The sequence below is a fragment of the Pteronotus mesoamericanus genome, unplaced genomic scaffold (genome assembly GCF_021234165.1).
Source record: "Pteronotus mesoamericanus isolate MK-2021 breed Mesoamerican mustached bat unplaced genomic scaffold, CSHL_Meso_final scaffold_125, whole genome shotgun sequence".
NCBI lineage: Eukaryota > Metazoa > Chordata > Mammalia > Chiroptera > Mormoopidae > Pteronotus > Pteronotus mesoamericanus.
In genome coordinates, this window is record NW_026555304.1 from 564,619 (window position 1) to 584,231 (window position 19,613).

The 19,613-nt window shown below is 40.7% G+C and overlaps 1 pseudogene; it reads right to left on the bottom strand.

The window, feature by feature from the left end:
* Positions 1–14,409: 14,409 nt before the first annotated feature.
* LOC129082276 (transmembrane protein 243-like) lies at positions 14,410–14,743 on the bottom strand (annotated as a pseudogene).
* Between the last annotated feature and the right edge of the window lie 4,870 nt (positions 14,744–19,613).

Genomic DNA, 19,613 nt, shown 5'->3' on the forward strand with positions numbered 1-19,613 from the left:
CAGAAGGGGATGTGCGGGAGCCAGACGGCCTGCGAATACAATGTGGTCTGCAGAAATAGTGGATCACTGGCTGAAGGGGTCGCAGAACTGCCCAGAGACCCTGGAGGTGAGACTGGAGACAGGATTAACCGGAGAGTCCTGGAGCTAACTTCCTCCCATTTCCGTAGGCTCCATTTTGTGCGGGCAGGCGCCACCCCCAAAGAGCCAAAAGCGGGGAAAGCACACAATACAAGACCCTAAAGTGACAAGTGCTGGGTGGCCCACTGGGCGTGGGTGCCAGATGAGTGTGTGAGGTCTGGCGAATAAGCGCCCTCGAGGCTGGGGCAAGTGCGTGCGCCCCAAGGCAGGCGGGGGATCCTGCTGGGCCAGGGAGCACACTCCAGGAGCTGACGTAAGAGTGCAGAGCGATCCACAGAAATAGTGGATCCCTGGCCGAAGGGTTCACAGACCTGCCCAAAGCAGGAGTCAGACACAGACACTAGACTACTGAAAGGCTCAAACAAACAACCCAAGGCCATATAGGGTCAACAACTGACATCATCAGAGGCAGGACAAGAAAGAAAAGTAAAGGAATAAATAAATAAATAACCCACCTACTACCATAGAAGTTTAATCCACAAAGTCAGGAAATCTAGATGGATCAATTGAAGCAGAAGCATAAACAAACAAACAAACAAACAAACAAACAACTACATAGACTCTCACAAAAATGGGAAGAAAAAGAAGTTCCCCCCAAACAAGTGGAAAAGGGGAACCCCACAGATAGAGCTAAATGAAATAGAGGAAAGGGAACTATCAGATATTGAATGCAAACCAATGGCTCTAAGAAAGTTCAATGAGCTTAGCCAGCTCAAAGATAACTATGAGAAACTGCAGAGAAACACTCAGGATCTTACAGCAAACATTATCAACCTGGAAAAGGACATAGAAACTATCAAGAAGACACAAGAGGACATGAAGAATACCATTTGTGAACTGAAGAACACAGAAGAAGGAATCCAAAGCAGGCTGGATGAAGCTGAGGATCGAATCAGTGAGATGGAGGATAAGTAGGAAAAAAGCTCCCAGAAAAAACAGGAAATGGAAAAAAGACTCAAAAAGAATGAAGAGGCATTTAGGGAAATGCAGGACAACCTGAAACACAATAATATCCTCATAATAGGGATACCAGAAGTATAAGAAGAGGAGCAAGGGATAGAGAACCTCCTCGAAAAAGTAATGATGCAAAATTTCCCCTATTTGAGGAGAGAAAAGGTCTCATGGATTCAAGAGGCACAGAAGGCCCCACTCAGGAGGGACCCAAGGAGGTCCCCTCCAAGGCACATCATCATTAAAATGGCAACTGTCAAAGACAAAGAGAGAATCCTCAAAGCAGCAAGGGAGAAGGAGAAAGTAACATACAATGGGGCCCCAATACGGCTAGGAGCTCACTTTTCAACAGAAACACTACAAGCCAGAAGGGAATGGCAACAAGTATTCCAAGTCATGAAAAGCAAGGGCCTACAACCAAGGCTGCCCTACCCAGCATGGCTCTCAATTAAAATAGAAGGAGAAATAAGGAGTTTCCCAGACAAAAGAAACCTAAAAGAATACATCTCTACCAAACGAGCACTACAAGATATGTTAAAGAGACTGGTTTAAGAAGATGAAGGAAAAGGGTGAGAAAGAGAAAAACACAGGTACACAGAGAAAAAATGAATAGGTTTCTATCAGTAATACCTCTCAATGTAAATGGACTAAATGCCCCAATCAAAAGACACAGGATTGCTGAATGGATAAGAAAACATGACCCACACATATGATGCCTACAAGAGACTCACCTCAGAGCAAAAGATCTACACAGATTGAAAGTAAAGGGATGGAAAAAAACATTCCAAGCAAATGGGCAAGAGAAGAATGCAGGGGTTGCAATACTTATATCAGACAAAATAGATTTCAAAACAAAGGCCATAAAAAGAGACCCAGAGGGACATTTTATAATACTTAAAGGAAGAATCTATTAAGAAGACATAAATATCGTAAACTTACATGCACCCAACATAGGGGCACCCAAGTATGTAAGGAAAATCTTGAACGACTTCAAAAAAGATATAGACAGCAACATGTTGATAGTAGGGGTTTTCAACACACCACTGCCAAAAATGGACAGATCTTCCAAACAAAACATCAGTAAGGATATTGTGGCGCTGAATGACACACTGAATCAAAAAGACATAACTGACATATATAGAACCTTACATCCCAAAGAAGAAAAACACACATTCTTTTCAAATGCTCATGAAAGTTTTTCAAAGATAGATCACATGATAGGACACAAAGCAAACCTCAGCAAATTCAGGAAAACTGAAATAATACCAAACTTTTTCTCAGACCACAATGGCTTGAAACTGGAAATTAACCTCAAAGAGAAAGGTCAAAAACTTGCAAACTAATGGAGATGGAACAGTAGAGTATTAAACAATGAATGGGTCAATAATGAGATAAGAGAAGAAATCAAAAAATTTCTGGAAACAAATGAAAATGAACAGACAACAGTCCAAAACCTATGGGACACAGCAAAGGCAGTCCTGAGAGGGAAGTTCATAGCAACACAGGCTTACCGAAAAAAGATAGAAATATTTCAAATGAAAGACCTAACATTACAACTTCAAGAACTGGAGAAACAACAACAAATAAATCCCAGAGCAAGTAGAAGAAAGGAAATAATCAAGATCAGATCAGAACTGAATGACATAGAGACGAAAAGAACAAAAGAACAATTCAAAGGATCAACCAATCCAGAAGCTGGTTCTTTGAAAAGATAAATAAAATCGACAGGCCTTTAAGAAGATTCATAAAAAAAAAAAAGGGGAAAGGACCCAAATAAATAATATCAGAAATGAAAGAGGAGAAATACAAAGGATTGTTAGAAACTACTATGAACAATTAATTATATGCCAAGAAATTTGAAAACCTTGATGAAATGGACAAATTTCTAGAAAAGTATAATCTTCCAACACTGAAGGAGGAAGAAACAGAAAGCTTGAACAGACCACTAACAGCTGGGGAACTTGAAGCAGTAATCAAGAAACTCCCAGCACACAAAAGTCCTGGGCCAGATGGTTTCACAGGAGAATTTTACAAAACATTTAAGGAAGAGCTAACCCCTGTCCTTCTCAGACTATTCCAAAAAAATCCAAGAGGAGGGAAGACTCCCAGACTCTTTGTGATGCCAGCATCACCCTAATGCCAAAACCAGATAAAGACCCTACAAAGAAAGAAAACGACAGGTCAATTTCGCTGATGAACATAGATGTTAAAATCCTCAACAAAATAGTGGCAAACCGCATCCAGAAATACATTAAAAAGATTATCCACCACGACCAAGAAGGATTCATCCCAGGGATGCAGGGATGGTTCAATATACTCAAGTCAGTAAACGTATTACATCACATAAATAAAAGACAAAAACCACATGATCATCTCAATAGATGCAGAAATAGCATTTGATGAGGTACAGCACCCATTTATGATCAAAACACTCAGCAGAATGGGAATAAATGGGGCATTCCTCAACATAATTAAGGCTATGTATGAAAAACCTAGAGCCAACAGCATACTCAACGGGGAAAAACTAAAAGCTTTCCCACTAAGATCGGTACCACGACAAGGATGTCCACTTTCACCACTTCTTTCAACATCTTATTGGAAGTCCTAGCCACAGTGGTCAGACAAGAAAAAGAAATAAAAGGCATTCAAATAGGAAAGGAGGAAGTAAAACTATCGGTGTTTGCAGATGACATGGTAACGTACATAGAAAACCCTATAGACTCTACCAAAAAACTACTCAACCTAGTAAGTAAATTTGGCAAAACAGCAGGATACAAAGTCAATATTCAGAAATCAAAGGCATTTTTGTACACCAGCAATGAAATAGAAGAAGAAGAAATCAGAAAAAAAAAATCCCATTTGATATAGCAACAAGAAAAATAAAGTACCTAGGAATAAATTTACCAAGAAGATAAAAGACCTCTCCGCAGAAAACTATACAACATTGAAGAAATAAATTAAGGAAGACACAAATAAATGGAAGCATATACCGTGCTCATGGATTGGAAGAATTAATATCATCAAAATGTCCATACTACCCAAAGCAATTTATAGATTCAACGCAATCCCTATTAAGATACCAATGATGTATTTCACAGAAATAGAACAGACATTTAAAAAACTTATATGGAACCGTAAATGACCCTGAATAGCTGCAGCAATTTTGAGAAAGAAAAATAATATAGTAGGAATCACAATACTGGACATCAAACTCTACTATAAAGCCACTATACGCAAAACAATCTGGTACTGGCACAAGAACAGACCCATAGACCAGTGGAACAGCATAGAAAGCCCAGAAATAAGCCCAGGTCTATATGGGCAACCAATATTTGACAAAGGGGGCAGAAGCATAAAATGGAGCAATAATAGCCTCTTCAACAAATGGTGTTGGGAGAGCTGGACGGCTACATGCAAAAAATTGAAATTGGATCATCAGCTGACACCATACACAAAAGTAAACTCAAGATGGATAAAAGACTTAAATATAAGTCGCAACAGCATAAAAGTCCTAGAGGAGAACGTTGGCAGGAAACTCTCAGATATCCCACACAGCAATTTTTCTCACCGATATGTCTCTTAAAGCAAGGGACATAAAGGAAAGAATAAACAAGTGGGACCTCATCAAAATAAGAAGCTTCTGCACGGATAAAGAAAACATCAGGAAAGTGAAAAAGAAGCCAACCGTATGGGAAAATATATTTGCTAATGATACATCAGGTCGAGGTTTGATCTCCAAAATATATAAAGAACTCACTCGACTCCACTCCAAGAAGACAAATGATCTAATCAAAAAATGGGCAAAGGACCTGGGCAGATGCTTTTCCAAGGAGGAGATACAGAGGACCCAGAGACATTTCAAAGGATGCTCGACATCACTGGCCTACAGAGAAATGCAGATCGAAACCACGATGAGGGGTGCCACCTCACACTGGTTAGAATGGCCATCATAAACAGATCAACAAACAACAGGTGCTGGCAAGGCTGTGGAGAAAAGGGAACACTAGTACACTGTTGGTGGGAGTGCAGACTGGTGCAGCCACTGTGGAAAGTAGTGTGGAATTTCCTCAAAAAGTTGAAAATGGTACTGCCTTTTGATCCAGTGATTCCCCTGCTGGGCCTGTACCCTAAGAATCCCAAAACGCCAATTCAATAGAACCTATGCACCCCAATGTTCATAGCAGCACAATTTACAATAGCCAAGTGTTGGAAGCAACCTAAATGCCCATCAGCAGATGAGTGGATCAAAAAACTAAGGTACATTTACACAATGGAATACTATGCAGCAGAAAGAAAAAAAGAACTACTAAACTTCGTGACAGCATGGATGGAACCAGAGACCATTATGCTAAGCAAAATAAGCCAGGGGGCGAAAGACAAATGCCATATGATCTCACCTATAAGTGGAACCTAACCAACAATACAAAGATGCAAGGAAAATAAGACCAGCAACACTGAAAGGAAAAGAAACCAACAGAGACAAGAGGGAAGGAGGGAGGGGTGGGTTGGGGGAAAGGAAGGGAAGGGGAGAGTCAAAGAACATATAGCAAGGTCTCATGGACAAAACCAAAGGGGAAGGATTGGTGGGGGAGGGGGCAAAGGAAAGTGGTGGGGGGAACGCAGAGACAAATGTATTTGAATGAATGAATGAATAAAAAGAAGCAAAAAATAGTAGTTACAAAATAGACAGAGGGAGGTTAAGAATAGTACAGGAAATGGAAAAGCCAAAGAACTTACATGTACAACCCATGGACATGAACTAATGGCGGGGTGAATGCGGGTTTCTGGGGCAGTGCAGGGATGAGGGGAATAAAGGGGAGAAAAAAATGGGACAACTGTAATAGCATAATCAATAAAATATACTTTAATAAAAGCGTAAATAAGTAAAATCTTTAAAAAATAAAAAAAAAAGAGAGAGAGAGAGATGGAACTCTTACCTCTTGCGACAACATGGATGGAACTGGAGAATATTAAGCTAAGTGAAATGCGTCAGTTGATGAAAGACAAATACCATATGATCTCACGTATAAGTGGACTCTATTCAACAAAATAAACTAGTGAACAAAATAAACCACAGGCATGGAAACATGGAGCAGACTGAAAATGACCAGAGGGGATGGGGAAAGAGGACAATGGTGGAAAGAAGGGGAAGGGACTAGACAAAGAACATGTATTAATGACACATGGACAAGGACTACAGAGTGGGAATTGACTGTGGAGGGGGTGGAGGGGGGTAAAGGGGTAAAAACTGAGGCAACTGTAATAGAATAAACATGATTTGTAAATTTAAAAATAAATAAAAGGAAAATATGATATATAAACACATTGGAATATTATTCAGCCATTAAAAATGAATGAATTTTGCCATTTTTGACAACATCAATGGACCTAGTGGACATTATGCTAAGTGAAATAAGTCATAGAGAATGAAAAATATTATATGATCCTGCCCTGGTTGGTGTCGCTCAGTGGATTGAATGCCAGGCTGCGAACCAAAAGGTCACAGGTTTGATTCCCAGTCAGGGCACCTCCCTGAGTTGCAGGGTAGGTCCCCATTTGGGGGCACATGAGAGGCAGCCAATCAATGTATCTCTCACACACTGATATTTCTCTCCCTCTCTAAAAAAAAGTAAATAAATAAAATCTTAGAATTATTGTATGATCTTTCTCTTTTTTTGTATAATCCTTCATGTATATGGAATCTAAGAAAGGAAAAAAAGCACTCATACATACAGAGAACAGATTGGTGGTTGCCAGAGATGAGAAATGGATGAAGGGCAGCAAAGGGTAAATAAAAATAATAATTATTCCCACAATTAATTTAGTTAAGTATTCATGTTCAATTAACATCCATATATGTATATTTGAATATTCTCTCTCTCTCTCTCTCAAACACACACACACACACACACACACACACACACACACAAAGGTAAAATATCCAATGATTTCCCGAAAAACACATGCAAAAAAAAAATAAATAAAACAACAAGTGTTGGTGAGAACCTGGAGAACTTGAAACACTCGTGTATGATTGGTGGGAATGTAAAATGGTGCAGCTACTATGGAAAACAGTATGGTGGTTTGTGAAAAATAAAAATAGAACTACCTGATGACCCAGAAATTCAGATTCTGGTTATATATGCAAAAGAAATGAAAGCAGGAGCCCAAAGATATCTTTGCACAGCTATTTTACAGCAGCATGTTTACAATAACCAATAGGTAAAAGCAGATTTGAGAATTTCAGTCAAGATGATGAAATAAATAAATGCAGTACTCTAAAAAAATAAAGTCTTTTTAAAAAAGTAAATCTCTATAAAAACACAGAAGAAATTGATGGAATAACCCTTTTAATGTACAAGGGGTCAAGTAGGTAAATGCAGGACTCAAATTATCCCACAACCATAGCAAAATTACAGCTAAGCTACAGAAAAACCATCATGCAGACCATCTAAAATCTAGCTGAATAGAAGTCCTATTACAAAGAACATACAAAAGAAGCCACTTTAAGACTAATAAGAGAGGCAGAGATGGGGAATGGGCTGGTTCCACACCCACATGTAGTGGTTAAAAATAGGGAGGGATATCTCAGTTGCAGAGGTCTCACCTAAGGAAGGACGGTCCCGGCCCCACATCAGAACCCCCAGCCCAGGGTTCCCATGCCAGAAAGAAAAGTCCCTATTACTACTGCTGTGAAAATAGGTGGGGATTGTGGCTAAGTGAGACTAAGGGGGCCTGGTGTTGCAGGTGTTCTTCTTAAAGGGCCCACACACAGACTTACTAGAACTCACTCCCTCTGAGCTCCAGCACTGGTACAGCAGCTTGAAAGTTGCCATACAGGGACATACAGGGAGGGACTGAATTGTTTGGCTTCAGAGTGAGGGCTGGAGGGAAAGCTTTCTCCCAGACAGATATGCTGGCAGAGGCCATTGTTCCTTTGCTGAACCCTGTCCCCATTAGAATCGCCAGGCAGCCACCATGCCTGAGTCTCTATCGACTTGACTAGCAGTGTTCCTCTCATCCTTCTCATTCCCAGAGACTGTGCCACCCCGCCCAATTTGTAGGCCCATCCAAGCCCCTTCCAGTACATTTTTCATACAAACAGTCTCTCTTGGCTCATGCTGTGGACTTTCCTAAAGCTCTCAAAAGTTCTAAAACCCCAAATGAGCAGCATCTGACCACAGCATGCTCTGTACCTCTCGCTAAGTGGCCCGACGCACGGATTTGTGGCAGCCAGCTTTAGTTTGAAGCGTGGCCTCTCCTGGGCATCTCCATACCCAGCACAAATAGCACCATCTGCAGTTCAGATTTGTAGCTCCTGACGGCGGCCCTGGGTAGGGCACAGGTGGTAGCTGACCTTGGCCTGAACCTCCAGGGAGGCCCCAGAGCCAGTCCGCCCAGTGGACAGCTCAGATATGCTGGAGCATCATCCAACCACCTCCAGGAGGGACACACTCAAGGGGCAGATTCATCAGGTCCCAGAACCCTGCAGAAGCAAGTCCTGCTGTGTGGGATCGGTCCTTGCACAGCAGATTCTTCACTGTGAGCATGGCCAGTCCTCATGGCATATGGGCCTGAGGGTAAATCCCACCCATTGATGTGTCAACATCAATCAAGGCTCATCTTAACCGGAGGGTACACGCAACCCACATAGGGGTGCACCTGAGCACCCAGCTCTGGTGATTCAGAAGGCTGTGCCACTAGGCCCTACGGGACACCTACCACATAGGGCCATTCTACCAAGTATGGGAGACATAGCGGCTCTACCTAATACATAGAAACAAACACAGAAGCAGCCAAAATGAGGAGACAAATGTCCCAAATGAAATAACAGAACAAAACTCCAGAAAAAGAACTAAACAAAAATGGAGACAAGCAACCAACCAGATGCAGAGTTCAAAACAGTGGTAATAAGGATGCTCAATGAGCTTAGGGGAAGAGTAGTTGAACATAGAGGTAACTTCAACAAAGAGACAGAAAACCCAAAAATGCAGAAAGAAAGCATTAAAAGGAACCAGTCAGAAACGAAAAATACATTAACTGAAACGAAGAATATATTACAAGGAATCAACGGTAGAGTAGATGACGTTGAGAATCAAATCAGCAATTTGGAGGAGAAGGAAGCAGATAAGAACAGCAAAAGTAAAAAAGAATCCAAAATGAGGATAGTTTAAGGAGACTCTGGGACTACTTCAAGTGTACCAATACTCACAACATGGGAGTGCCAGAAGGAGAAGAGAGAGAACGAGGAATTGAAAACCTCTTTGAAAAATAATGATGGACTACTTCTCTAACCTGGTAAAGAAAATAGGCATACAAGTCCAGGAAGTGCAGAGAGTCGCAAACAACTAAACCAAAAAAAGGCCCAGACCAAGACACACCATAATTATAATGCTACAGTTTAAATGCAAAGAATCTTTTTTAAGTTGATTTGATAGAGAGAAAAGAAGGGAGAAAGAGAGAAACAGCAATCTGTTGTTCCACTTATTTATGTGTTCATTCGTTGATTCTTGTATGTGCCCTGACTGGGAATAGGACTTGCAACCTTGGTGTTTCAGGATGATGCTCTTCCAACTGAGCTACCCAGCCAGGGCAAGGGTCTTGAAGAAGAAGGAGGAGGAGGGGGAAGGGGGAAGGAGGGAGAGCAGGAATAAAAAATATGAATAATAACATGTCAGTAAGTACACATCTATCAACAATTACTTTAAATGCAATTGGATTAAATGCTCCAATCAAAAGACATACGGTGGCTGAATGGCTAATAAAACAAAATCCTTATATATGCTGTCTACAAGAGGCTCATGTCAGATCAAAAAACCCAAACTGAAAGTAAAGGGATGGAAAAAAGATATTTCATGAAAATGGAAATGCTTACACCAGACAAAATAGACTTTAGGACAAAGGTTATAACAAGAGACAAAGAATGACCCCAAAATTCCACTCTGGGTATTTATCTGAAGAAACCCAAAACACTAAATTGAAAAGACATATGCACCCATATGTTCATTTCAGCATTATTTACAATAGCCAAGGTATGGAAGCCACCTAACTGTCCATCAATAGATGAATTAATAAAGAAGTGATGCATATATACAATGGAACATGACTCAGCCGTTAAGAAGAATGAAGTCTTGCCATCTGCAACAACATGGATGAACCTGGAGGGAACTGTGCTGAGTGAAATAAGCCAAACAGAGAAAGAAAAATGCCATATGATTTCACTTATATGAGGAATCTAAAAAACAAAATAAATGAACAAGCAGAACAGAAACAGACTCATAAATACAGAGAACATTCTGATGGTTGCCGGATGGGAGGCGGGTCAGAGGGATGGGTGAATAAGGCGAATGGATTAAGAAGTGCAAATTGGTTGTTACTGAACAGTCATGGGGATGTAAAGTACAGCATAGGGAATATAGTCAGTAATATTGTAATAATTATGTATGGTGTCTGATGGGTTCTAGACTTGTTGGGGTGATCACTTCATAAATTATATATGTCTAATCGCTGGGTTGTATGCCTGAAACTGACATTATATTTTATATCAATTGTAGTTAGAAAATAAAAATTTATTTTTTAATAAAAGAGGTAAAAGCATACCTAATGCCCGTGTAACAAAATGTGGTCCATTCATACAATGAAATATTTTTCAGCCCTGAAAATGAAGGAAATCTTGACACAAGCTAAAATATGGGTGAACCTTAAGGATATTGTGTTAAATTAAATAAGAGAGTCCAATTCATAGAGACAGAAAGTAGAATGGTGGTTGCTAGTGGCTGAGGAGGGAGAAATGGCGTTATTGTTAAAAGGTGACAGAGTTTCAGTTTTGCAAGATACAAGCTTAGTAGTGATCTATTGCACAACAATGTGAAATACTTAATACTACTGAACTGTACACTTAAAAATGGTTAAGATGGTAAATTCCTGTGTTACCTGTGTTTTTTTTACCACAATCATTTATTCTTTTTTAAAGATTTTATTTATTCATTTTTAAAGAGGAGAAAGGAGAGAGAAAGAGAGGGAAAGAAACATCAATGCGTGGTTGCCTCTCATACACCCCCTACTGGGCACCTGGCCTGCAACCCAGGCATGTGCCCCAGCTGGAAATCAAATCAGAGCCGCTTTGGTTCACAGGCGAATATTGGTCTCATATTCTTGAAACTTCAAAGAACCCCGAGTATGTAAGCCAACGGTGTGGAGGAAATAATAATAGCTCATGTATGATATTAATTAGACCACAAGGAATCAAGAAAAAGTAGCTGGTTATAGGGACAGGCAGTAATTACAAATATTCAGTACCATTAGACTGTCATGACTTTAGTCTAGTGTGGCTTCCAGTGGCTTGTCAGGAGATAAGATAAAGCTAGAATTCCCTGGCTTTATTTTGTGCATGTGTGTGTGCAGAAAAAGTTTGTTTGTTTGTTTATGTATATTTTATTTATTATGCTATTACAGTTGTCCCATTTTTTCTCCCCTTTATTCCGCTCTCCGCTGCATGCCCCGCCCCAGACCAACATTCCCCCCACCCTTAGTTCATGTCCATGGGTCATACATATATGTTCTTTGGCTTCTTTATTTTCTATACTATTCTTAACCTCCCCCTGTCTATTTTGTACCTACCAATCATGCTTCTTATTCCCTGAGCCTTTTCCCCCATTCTCCCCACTCCCCGTCCTCTCTGGTCTCCATTTCTGTGATTCTGTTTCTGTTCTAGTTGTTTGCTTAGTTTGTTTTCTTCAGGTTCAGTTGTTGATAGTTGTGAATTTGTTGTCATTTTAATGTTCATAGTTTTTGATCTACTTCTTTTTATTATGTAAGTCCCTTCAATATTTCATATAATAAGGGCTTGGTGATGATGAACTCTTTTAACTTTACCTTATCTAGGATACACTTGATCTATCCTTCCATTCTAAGTGATAGCTTTGCTGGATACAGTAATCTTGGATGTAGGTCTTTGCCTTTCATGATTTCGAATACTTCTTTCCAACTCCTTCTGGCCTGTAAGGTTTCTTTTGAGGAATCAGCTGATAGTCTCATGGGAACTCCTTTGTAGGTAACTCTCTCCTTTTCTTTTGCTTTTAAAATTCCCTTCTTATCTTTAATCTTGGGTAAAATAATTATGATGTGCTTTGGTGTGTGCTTCCTTGGCCCCAACTTCTTTGGGACTCTCTGAGCTTCCTGGACTTCCTAGAAGGCTATTTCCTTTGCCAAAATGGGGATGTTCTCCTTCATTATTTTTTCAAATAAGTTTTCAATTTCTTGCTCTTCCTCGTCTTCTGGCACCCCTATCATTCAGATGTTGGATCGTTTAAAGTTGCCCTAGAGGTTCCTAAGCCTCTCCTCGTTATTTTGAATTCTTGTTTCTTCATTCTGTTCTGGTTGAGTGTTTATCTCTTCCATCTGCTCCAAATCATTGATTTGAATCCCAGTTTCCTTCCCTTTACTGTTGGTTCCCTGTATATTTTTCTTTATTTCACTTTGCATAGCTTTCACTTTTTTCCTCCATTTTGCAACCACACTTTACCATTCTGTGAGCATCCTGATTACCAGTGTTTTGAACTGAGCATCTGGTAGGTTGGCTATCTATTCATCGCTTAGTTCTATTTTTCCAGCCTTGATCTGTTCTTTCATTTGGGCCATGTTTCTTTGTCTCAGTGCGGCTGTTACACTGTAAGGGGCAGAGCCTTGGATATTCTCAAGGGCCAGGCAATCCAGGTCGCTGCATTGTGAGACTGTATGAGGGGGAGGGGTCAGAGGGGGAAATAACGTTGCTTGCTTGGCTCTTGGAGGCTTTCAGTCACTTCCCCTGCTACCCATAAGCAAATTGGGCCCTTCTGATGCTGATTCCTGGGTGAGTGGGTTTGTGTACGTTTAGGATCCTGTGGATCTCTCCAAGGAACTCTCCTGTGAGGCTTAGAGTTTCTTCTGCTGCTGCAACCCCCACAGGCTTTTAGAGCTAGAGGTTTTCAGGCTTTCTTTTCCCATACTGGAACCCTGGGTTGCATGGTCTGTCTTACTCTACAGCTGTTCCTCCCAGATAAATGTTCTATCCGCACATAAATGTGGGACCACCTGGTCCACCAGCCGCTGTCTTGCCACATGTCCTCTCCACCAGGCTGCCCATCTTCTGGATGAATGTTTCTTTGTTCACTCCTTTGATGTTGGACCTCCATACAGTTCAGTTTACTGGCAGTTCTGGTTATTTTTTTAAAATTTGTTGTTTCCCCTAGACAAAGAACATGTATGAATGACCCATGGACATCAGGGTGGGAATGACTATGGGATGTGGGTGGGAGTGGGATAGGTGGAGGGGAATAAAGGGAGAAAAATTGAGACAAGTGTAATAGAATAAACATGATTTATCAATTTTAAAAAATAATTAATTAATTAATTAAAAATTTGTTGTTTCCCTTATTTTGGTTGTGTGGGGAGGCAAAGTTTCCACCTATGCCTATGCCTCTACCTATGCCTCCACCTTGGCCAGGAATCCTCCCAATTATGCTTTTTGATTTCTGCACCTTTTCTCCGATTCTCCCCCTTCCCCCTCCCAGCTGATAACTCTCCAAATGATCTCCATACCTATGATTCTGTTCCTGTTCTGATTGTTTGCTTAGTTTCTTGTTTGTTTGCTTTAGATTCAGTTGTTGATAGTTGTGACTTTGTTGCCTTTTTAATGTTCATAGTTTTGATATTCTTCCTCTTAAGTTCCTTTAACATTTCATGTAATAATGGCTTGGTGATGATGAACTCCTTTAACTTTACCTTGTCTGGGAAGCACTTTATCTGTCCTTCCATTCTAAATGGTAGCTTTGCAGGATAGAATAACATTGGATATAGGTCCTTGCTTTTCACCACATTGAATACTCTTTGCCAGTCCCTTCTTACCTGCAAAGTTTCTTTTGAGAAATCAGCTGACAGTCTTATAGGTACTCCATTGTAGGTAACTTTCTGCTTTTCTCTTGCTGCTTTTAAGATTCTCTCTTTATCTTTAACCTTTGTCATTTTAATTATGATATGTTTTGGTGTGGTCCTCAGCACACCAGGTCCCATACCAAAACATTTTAATTTCAAAAGTGAAAATTACCTGTGTTGTTTGAACATTAAGGGTTGGAATGTTTAAGTGCCATATCAGCTCCTTAAAAAAAGCGAAGTGATCTATGCTATATCTCCCCTGCAGTAGGGAATTTAGATACACAATTAGCATGAATATCATTTTTCAGACTTCTGCAGTCAATTCTTCAGCACACCTTATCCAGCTTTTATACATAGGCCTAATATATAGCTTTGAAGAGACCTGGTAAGTACTTTCTCCTTGCAGTCTCACTTTCCCACATCATGGACATGTTCACACATATACATAACATGATGATAGAAAGTAAGATATAGTAAATTAGATTTCTAAATTTCAGTTCCAAGTCTCCTTGTGGATACCAGTAGATAAGTGTGCAGGCAGCACTACTACTCAGAGAGATGCAGACAGCAAAAAATATATTCAATGGTTGAGGGAAAACACAAGCACTGATAGGCGTTACTAGAATCAATAAGGATGTTAACTTGTCAACAACTAAATTGATGATTTGATCCTTGGCCAAAGTCTCTCCGAAGAGTTGTCCAGACCACAGGTGCCGTAGCTCCTGGTAGAAAAGTCCTCCATTTTGGGGTTTCTTCACTCTCGCTAACGTCACTCAAAACCAAGTCAGCATTCCCTCTCAAAAGCTCAGGTCCAGGGTTCCTCAGGCACCTGGTCATCCATCACACAGAGCTGGACCCCAGGTGCGTCCCTGTGGGAAGTTCCGGCGGCGGTGGGCGCTCAGAACCGGGGTACCAGACTGCTCCGCCCAAGCCCCCTCTTCTCTTTATCTAGAGCGGCTCGGTGTCCTCAGCCACCTGCACGCTGAGGGGTCTTCGGACCGCTGGGAACCACGGTCCCGGGTCCACACCCACTCTGGAATTCGGTAGGGAGGTTTGGGTCGTCGGCAGCAAAGAGATCTTTTGGGGAGGGGGCAGAGAGCCAGTGCACAGTCCGGGCGCTGTGCTGCGGGTTTCCGTTAGAATCCTCCGTCTGGGACCCACAGCCACTCTCGCTGTATGAACAAGTTTTGATGACATGATTGAATTACTTTACTTATACTTTATCCTTCTTTTAAATTTCATATCCTATTAGCATAGTTTTACTCATTAAGATCTCTTAATAAACTTTTCCCTCTTTAGAAATGTTGAGTTATAAAACATCTCTTTGGCACTGGCTGGTGTTGTTCCTTGCACTGAGTGCTAGTCTGCAAACCAAAGGGTCGCTTGTTTGATTGTCAGTCGGGGCATGTGCCTGGGTTGCAGGCCAGGTCCCCAGTAGGGGTTGTGCGTGAGAGGCAACCGCACATTGATGTTCCTCTCCCTCTCTAAATATTTATTCTTAAAAAAATTAATTAAAAAAAATCTTTGTGTTTCTGTTTACTTATTTGAATAACAGGTTAAATAGTATACATATGCCAGGAGAGTTGTGTAAATTAAATGAGATAATGTGGTAGTGCCTAGTATGTGGACTGAAAAAAAATGGCCATAAATTTCTCTCATCCCTGGGTGCATGCCTTTTGTAGTATACCTTAGCTGCCACTCTGACCAAAATTGAAGCCCATTCGCTCACTTGTTTCTTGCCACAGTCTCCTGACTTGTTTTGAGAAATAAAAAGTGGCAAAATGAAGTTGCATAGCTAATGAGCCAAGTTTTAAAGATGCATTGTAGCTTCTGCTCTCTTAGAACTCTGAGACTACAGTTTGAAGAAGACTGGATTGGCCTGTTAAAGACACATGGTCCAGGCAAGAGCCAACAACATCACCAGACTGGAAGGTGAAGTTATCTTAGACCTTTTAATCCTGACCCCCAAGTAAATTTACAGGTTACTACAGATACAGGAGAAAAGACTGTAGAGACCAGAACTGCCTAGTTGAGGCCCACAAAAATAAAGATATGTCTTAAGCTTCTTTGTTTCTAGGCGTTTGTTATGTAGTAATAAAAAGAGAACCAATACAGCAATCAATAAATATTAACTTATTACTATATAAATCTGAAAAGCGAGAATATGACACTGAGATTGTTCTTAAGCACTTGAATTTTTTTAAATTTCTTACTGATTTTAGAGAGAGGAAAGGAGAGGGAAAGAGAGAGACATCGATTTGTTGCTCCACTTACTTAAGTATTCATCAGTTGCTTCCTGTATATGCCCTGATGGAAGTTCAAACCTGCAACCTTGGCATATGGGGATGATGCTCTAACCAACTGAGTTACCTGGCCAGGGCTGTTCCTAAGCACATTAAAATGTTAATCACTTAACATATATTTTAGTGTCAGGTATATATAAAGGAGGGCCCTTAATTTTATTCATGCATGGTGGACATCAAAACCACAAAGTCAAATCTACTCACATACATTTCCTAATCCCAAAGAACTAATAAATTATTGGAGATCTTTCTTCATATGCAACCCTAGATTCAGGGCCAGAAGAGCCACCCCAAGTCTTCCAAAAAAGTACCCCATACAGGACTTCCAGTCAAGATGGTGGCATAGGGTAAACACGATCATTCTCCCACAACAACGTCAAAATCACAACTAAACTATAGAACAACTGTCATTCAGAACCATCAGAAATTGAGTGGAATGGAAGTCCTACAACTGTGGAATTAAAGAAGAAACTACATCGAGACTGGTAGGAGGGATGTAGACACAGAATGGGCTGGTCTCACACCCACGTGTAGCAGATAAAAATTGGGAGGGATATCTCAGGAGCAAAGGGTCTCAGCCCCACACCAGGCCCCCCAACCCAGGGTCCCAGTACCAGGAAGAGAATTTGCCATAACTTCTGGTGATAAAAACTAGTGGGAATTGAGACTGTAGAAAACAGAAACTGCTGGAGTCTCTGGTAGTTCCTCATAAAGGGCCCCCACATGGGCTTACTCAGACTCACTCCGTCTGTGCTCCAGGGTGGGTGCAGCAGGTTCAAAGGCACCAGAGACATATGGGGAGGAAATGAATTATCTGGCATCAGCTCAGGAGGTTGGCGGGGGCACAGCTTTCTCCCAGACAGAAGTACTGGCAGAGGTCCTTGTCCATATTTTGAATCTTTCCCTCACAGAGCCACAGATCCTGTAGGCAGGCACCATATCTGAGACTCCTTCAACCTAGCTCACAGGGTTTGCCCCATCCTGGGGATCCTCTGAGGTCCAGCCCCATCCAACTTTTGAGCCAACCCAAGCTATTTCCAGTGGCTTTTACAATACCAATGACTGGTCTTGGGCCATGCTTCAGATTTTCCTAAGTTCTCTCAAACAGGAAGCATTTGGCTTCAGCAAGCCACATATGTCCAGGCCCAGCACTAGCAGCAGCTGGTCTTGGTTCACAGCTTGGCCTTGCCTGGGCAACTCCGTGCCCAGCACAGGTAGCAACCATCTGCAGATCACTTTGTAGCTTATGTTGTGTGACCCTGGACAGAAAACAGATGATGGCTGACCTTGGACATGCCAACAGCAACCAAGGCTCAACTAAAACAGGAGAGTGTACACAGCCTACATGGTGGATGAACCTTGAATACCCAGCTTTAAGTGACAGGGGAGACTGTGCCACTGGACCCTACAGGACACCTACTACATTAGGCCACTCTACCAAGCCTGGGAGACGTAGCAGCTCTACCTAATATATAGAAACCAATACAAGGAGGCCGCCAAAATTAGGAGACAAAGAAACATGGCCCAAATGAAAGAACAAGAACAAATCTCCAGGGGGGGAAAAAGAAACCTAAACAAAATGGAAGCAAGTAAGCCACTAGATGCAGAATTAAAAATGCTGGTTATAAGGATGCTCAAGGGACTTGGTGAGAACCTCAACAGCATAAAGATCCAGTCAGAAAGAAGGATACACTAATTAAAGTAAAAAAAATTATAGGGAATCAACAGTAGAGTGGATGAAGCTGAGAATCAAATCAGCAATGTGGAATATAAGGAAGCAAAAAACAACCAATTGAGAACAGCAAGGAGAAAAAGAATCCAAAAAAATTGAGGATAGTGTAAGGAGCCCCTGGGACAACTTTAAGCATACCAACAGTTGCATCATGAGGGTGTCAGAAAAAGAAGTGAGAAAGCAAGAAATTAGAAACTGATTTGAAAAAATAATGACAGAAAACTTCCCTAACTTGGTTAAGGAAATAGACATACAAGTCTAGGATGCACAGAATCCCAGGCAAGCTGAACCCAAAGAGGCCCACACTAAGACACATCATAATTAAAATGCCAAAGGTAAAAGACAAAGAGAGAATCTTAAAAGCAGCAAGAGAAAAACAGTTAGTTACCTACAAGGGAGCCCCCATAAGACTGTCAGCTGATTTCTCAAAAGAAAATTTGCGGGATAGAAGGGGCTGGCAATAAGTATTAAAAATGATGAAAAGCAGGACCTACAACCTAGATTACTCTATCCAGTAAAATTATCATTTAGAAGGACAGATAAAGAGCTTTCCAGAAACAAGAAAAAGCTAAAGGAGTTCATGACCACCAAATTAGTATTATATGAAATGTTAAAGGGTCTTCTTTAAGAAGAAAAAAGATTAAAAATAACAATAAAATGGAAATAGACATATCTATAAAGAATTTAATCTATAAAACAAAATAAACAAACAAGCACAACAGAAACAGAATCAAATACACAGAAACAGCTACAGAGAATGTTTTGATGGTTGCGAGGAGGAAGGGGGTCAAGGGGATGGGCAAAAAAGATTAAGGGATTAAGAAGTACAAATTGGTAGTTACAAAATAGTCATGGGGATGTAAAGTATGGCATAGGAAATAAAGTAGCCAAAGAACGTATGTGCAGGTTCCATAGACATGGACAACAGTCTGGGGATCGCCCAAAGGAATAGGGGGATGGTTGGGTGGAGGGGAGCTAAGAGGGAAAAATTGGGACAACTGTAATAGCATAATCAATAAAACATAGTTTTAAAAAAGCACTCCATACAGATTTGATGGTTAAATACCTACCCAAATAATTCCCATAGCCGCTTAAAAAAAACACTGAATAAACATGCTCTCAGTATTTTGCAGTGATTAAAGATTAGTACATCTTTATATGAGTGTACATAAGGAATTGAGAAAGGTTTATAATTAAGTAATTATAACAGCAATGCTATTTCTTTCACAAAGTTTTTATTGAATCAGCAATCTGTGGACAATTAGTCTCTTAATTTGCCCCCTTGCCTCAGTGCAAAAGGATGTGGAATCTACACGGCGATGATGATTATGTTGGCTCACATTTGCTGAGTGCCTGGTACATAGCAGACACAAAGCCAACTATTTTAGATGCATTTCTGTGTTGTTGTTGTTTTTTTTGTCTTTATTGGATGCATTTATTTTTCATAAGACGCTGTTTGATGCTGTATGATAATTTACAGATCAGGAATCTGTGACACAAAGCAGTTAAATGATTCAAGATTAACCAGCTAGCAAGTGACTAAGCTAAAGTTTAAATTTAAGGTCTATTTACCTTTA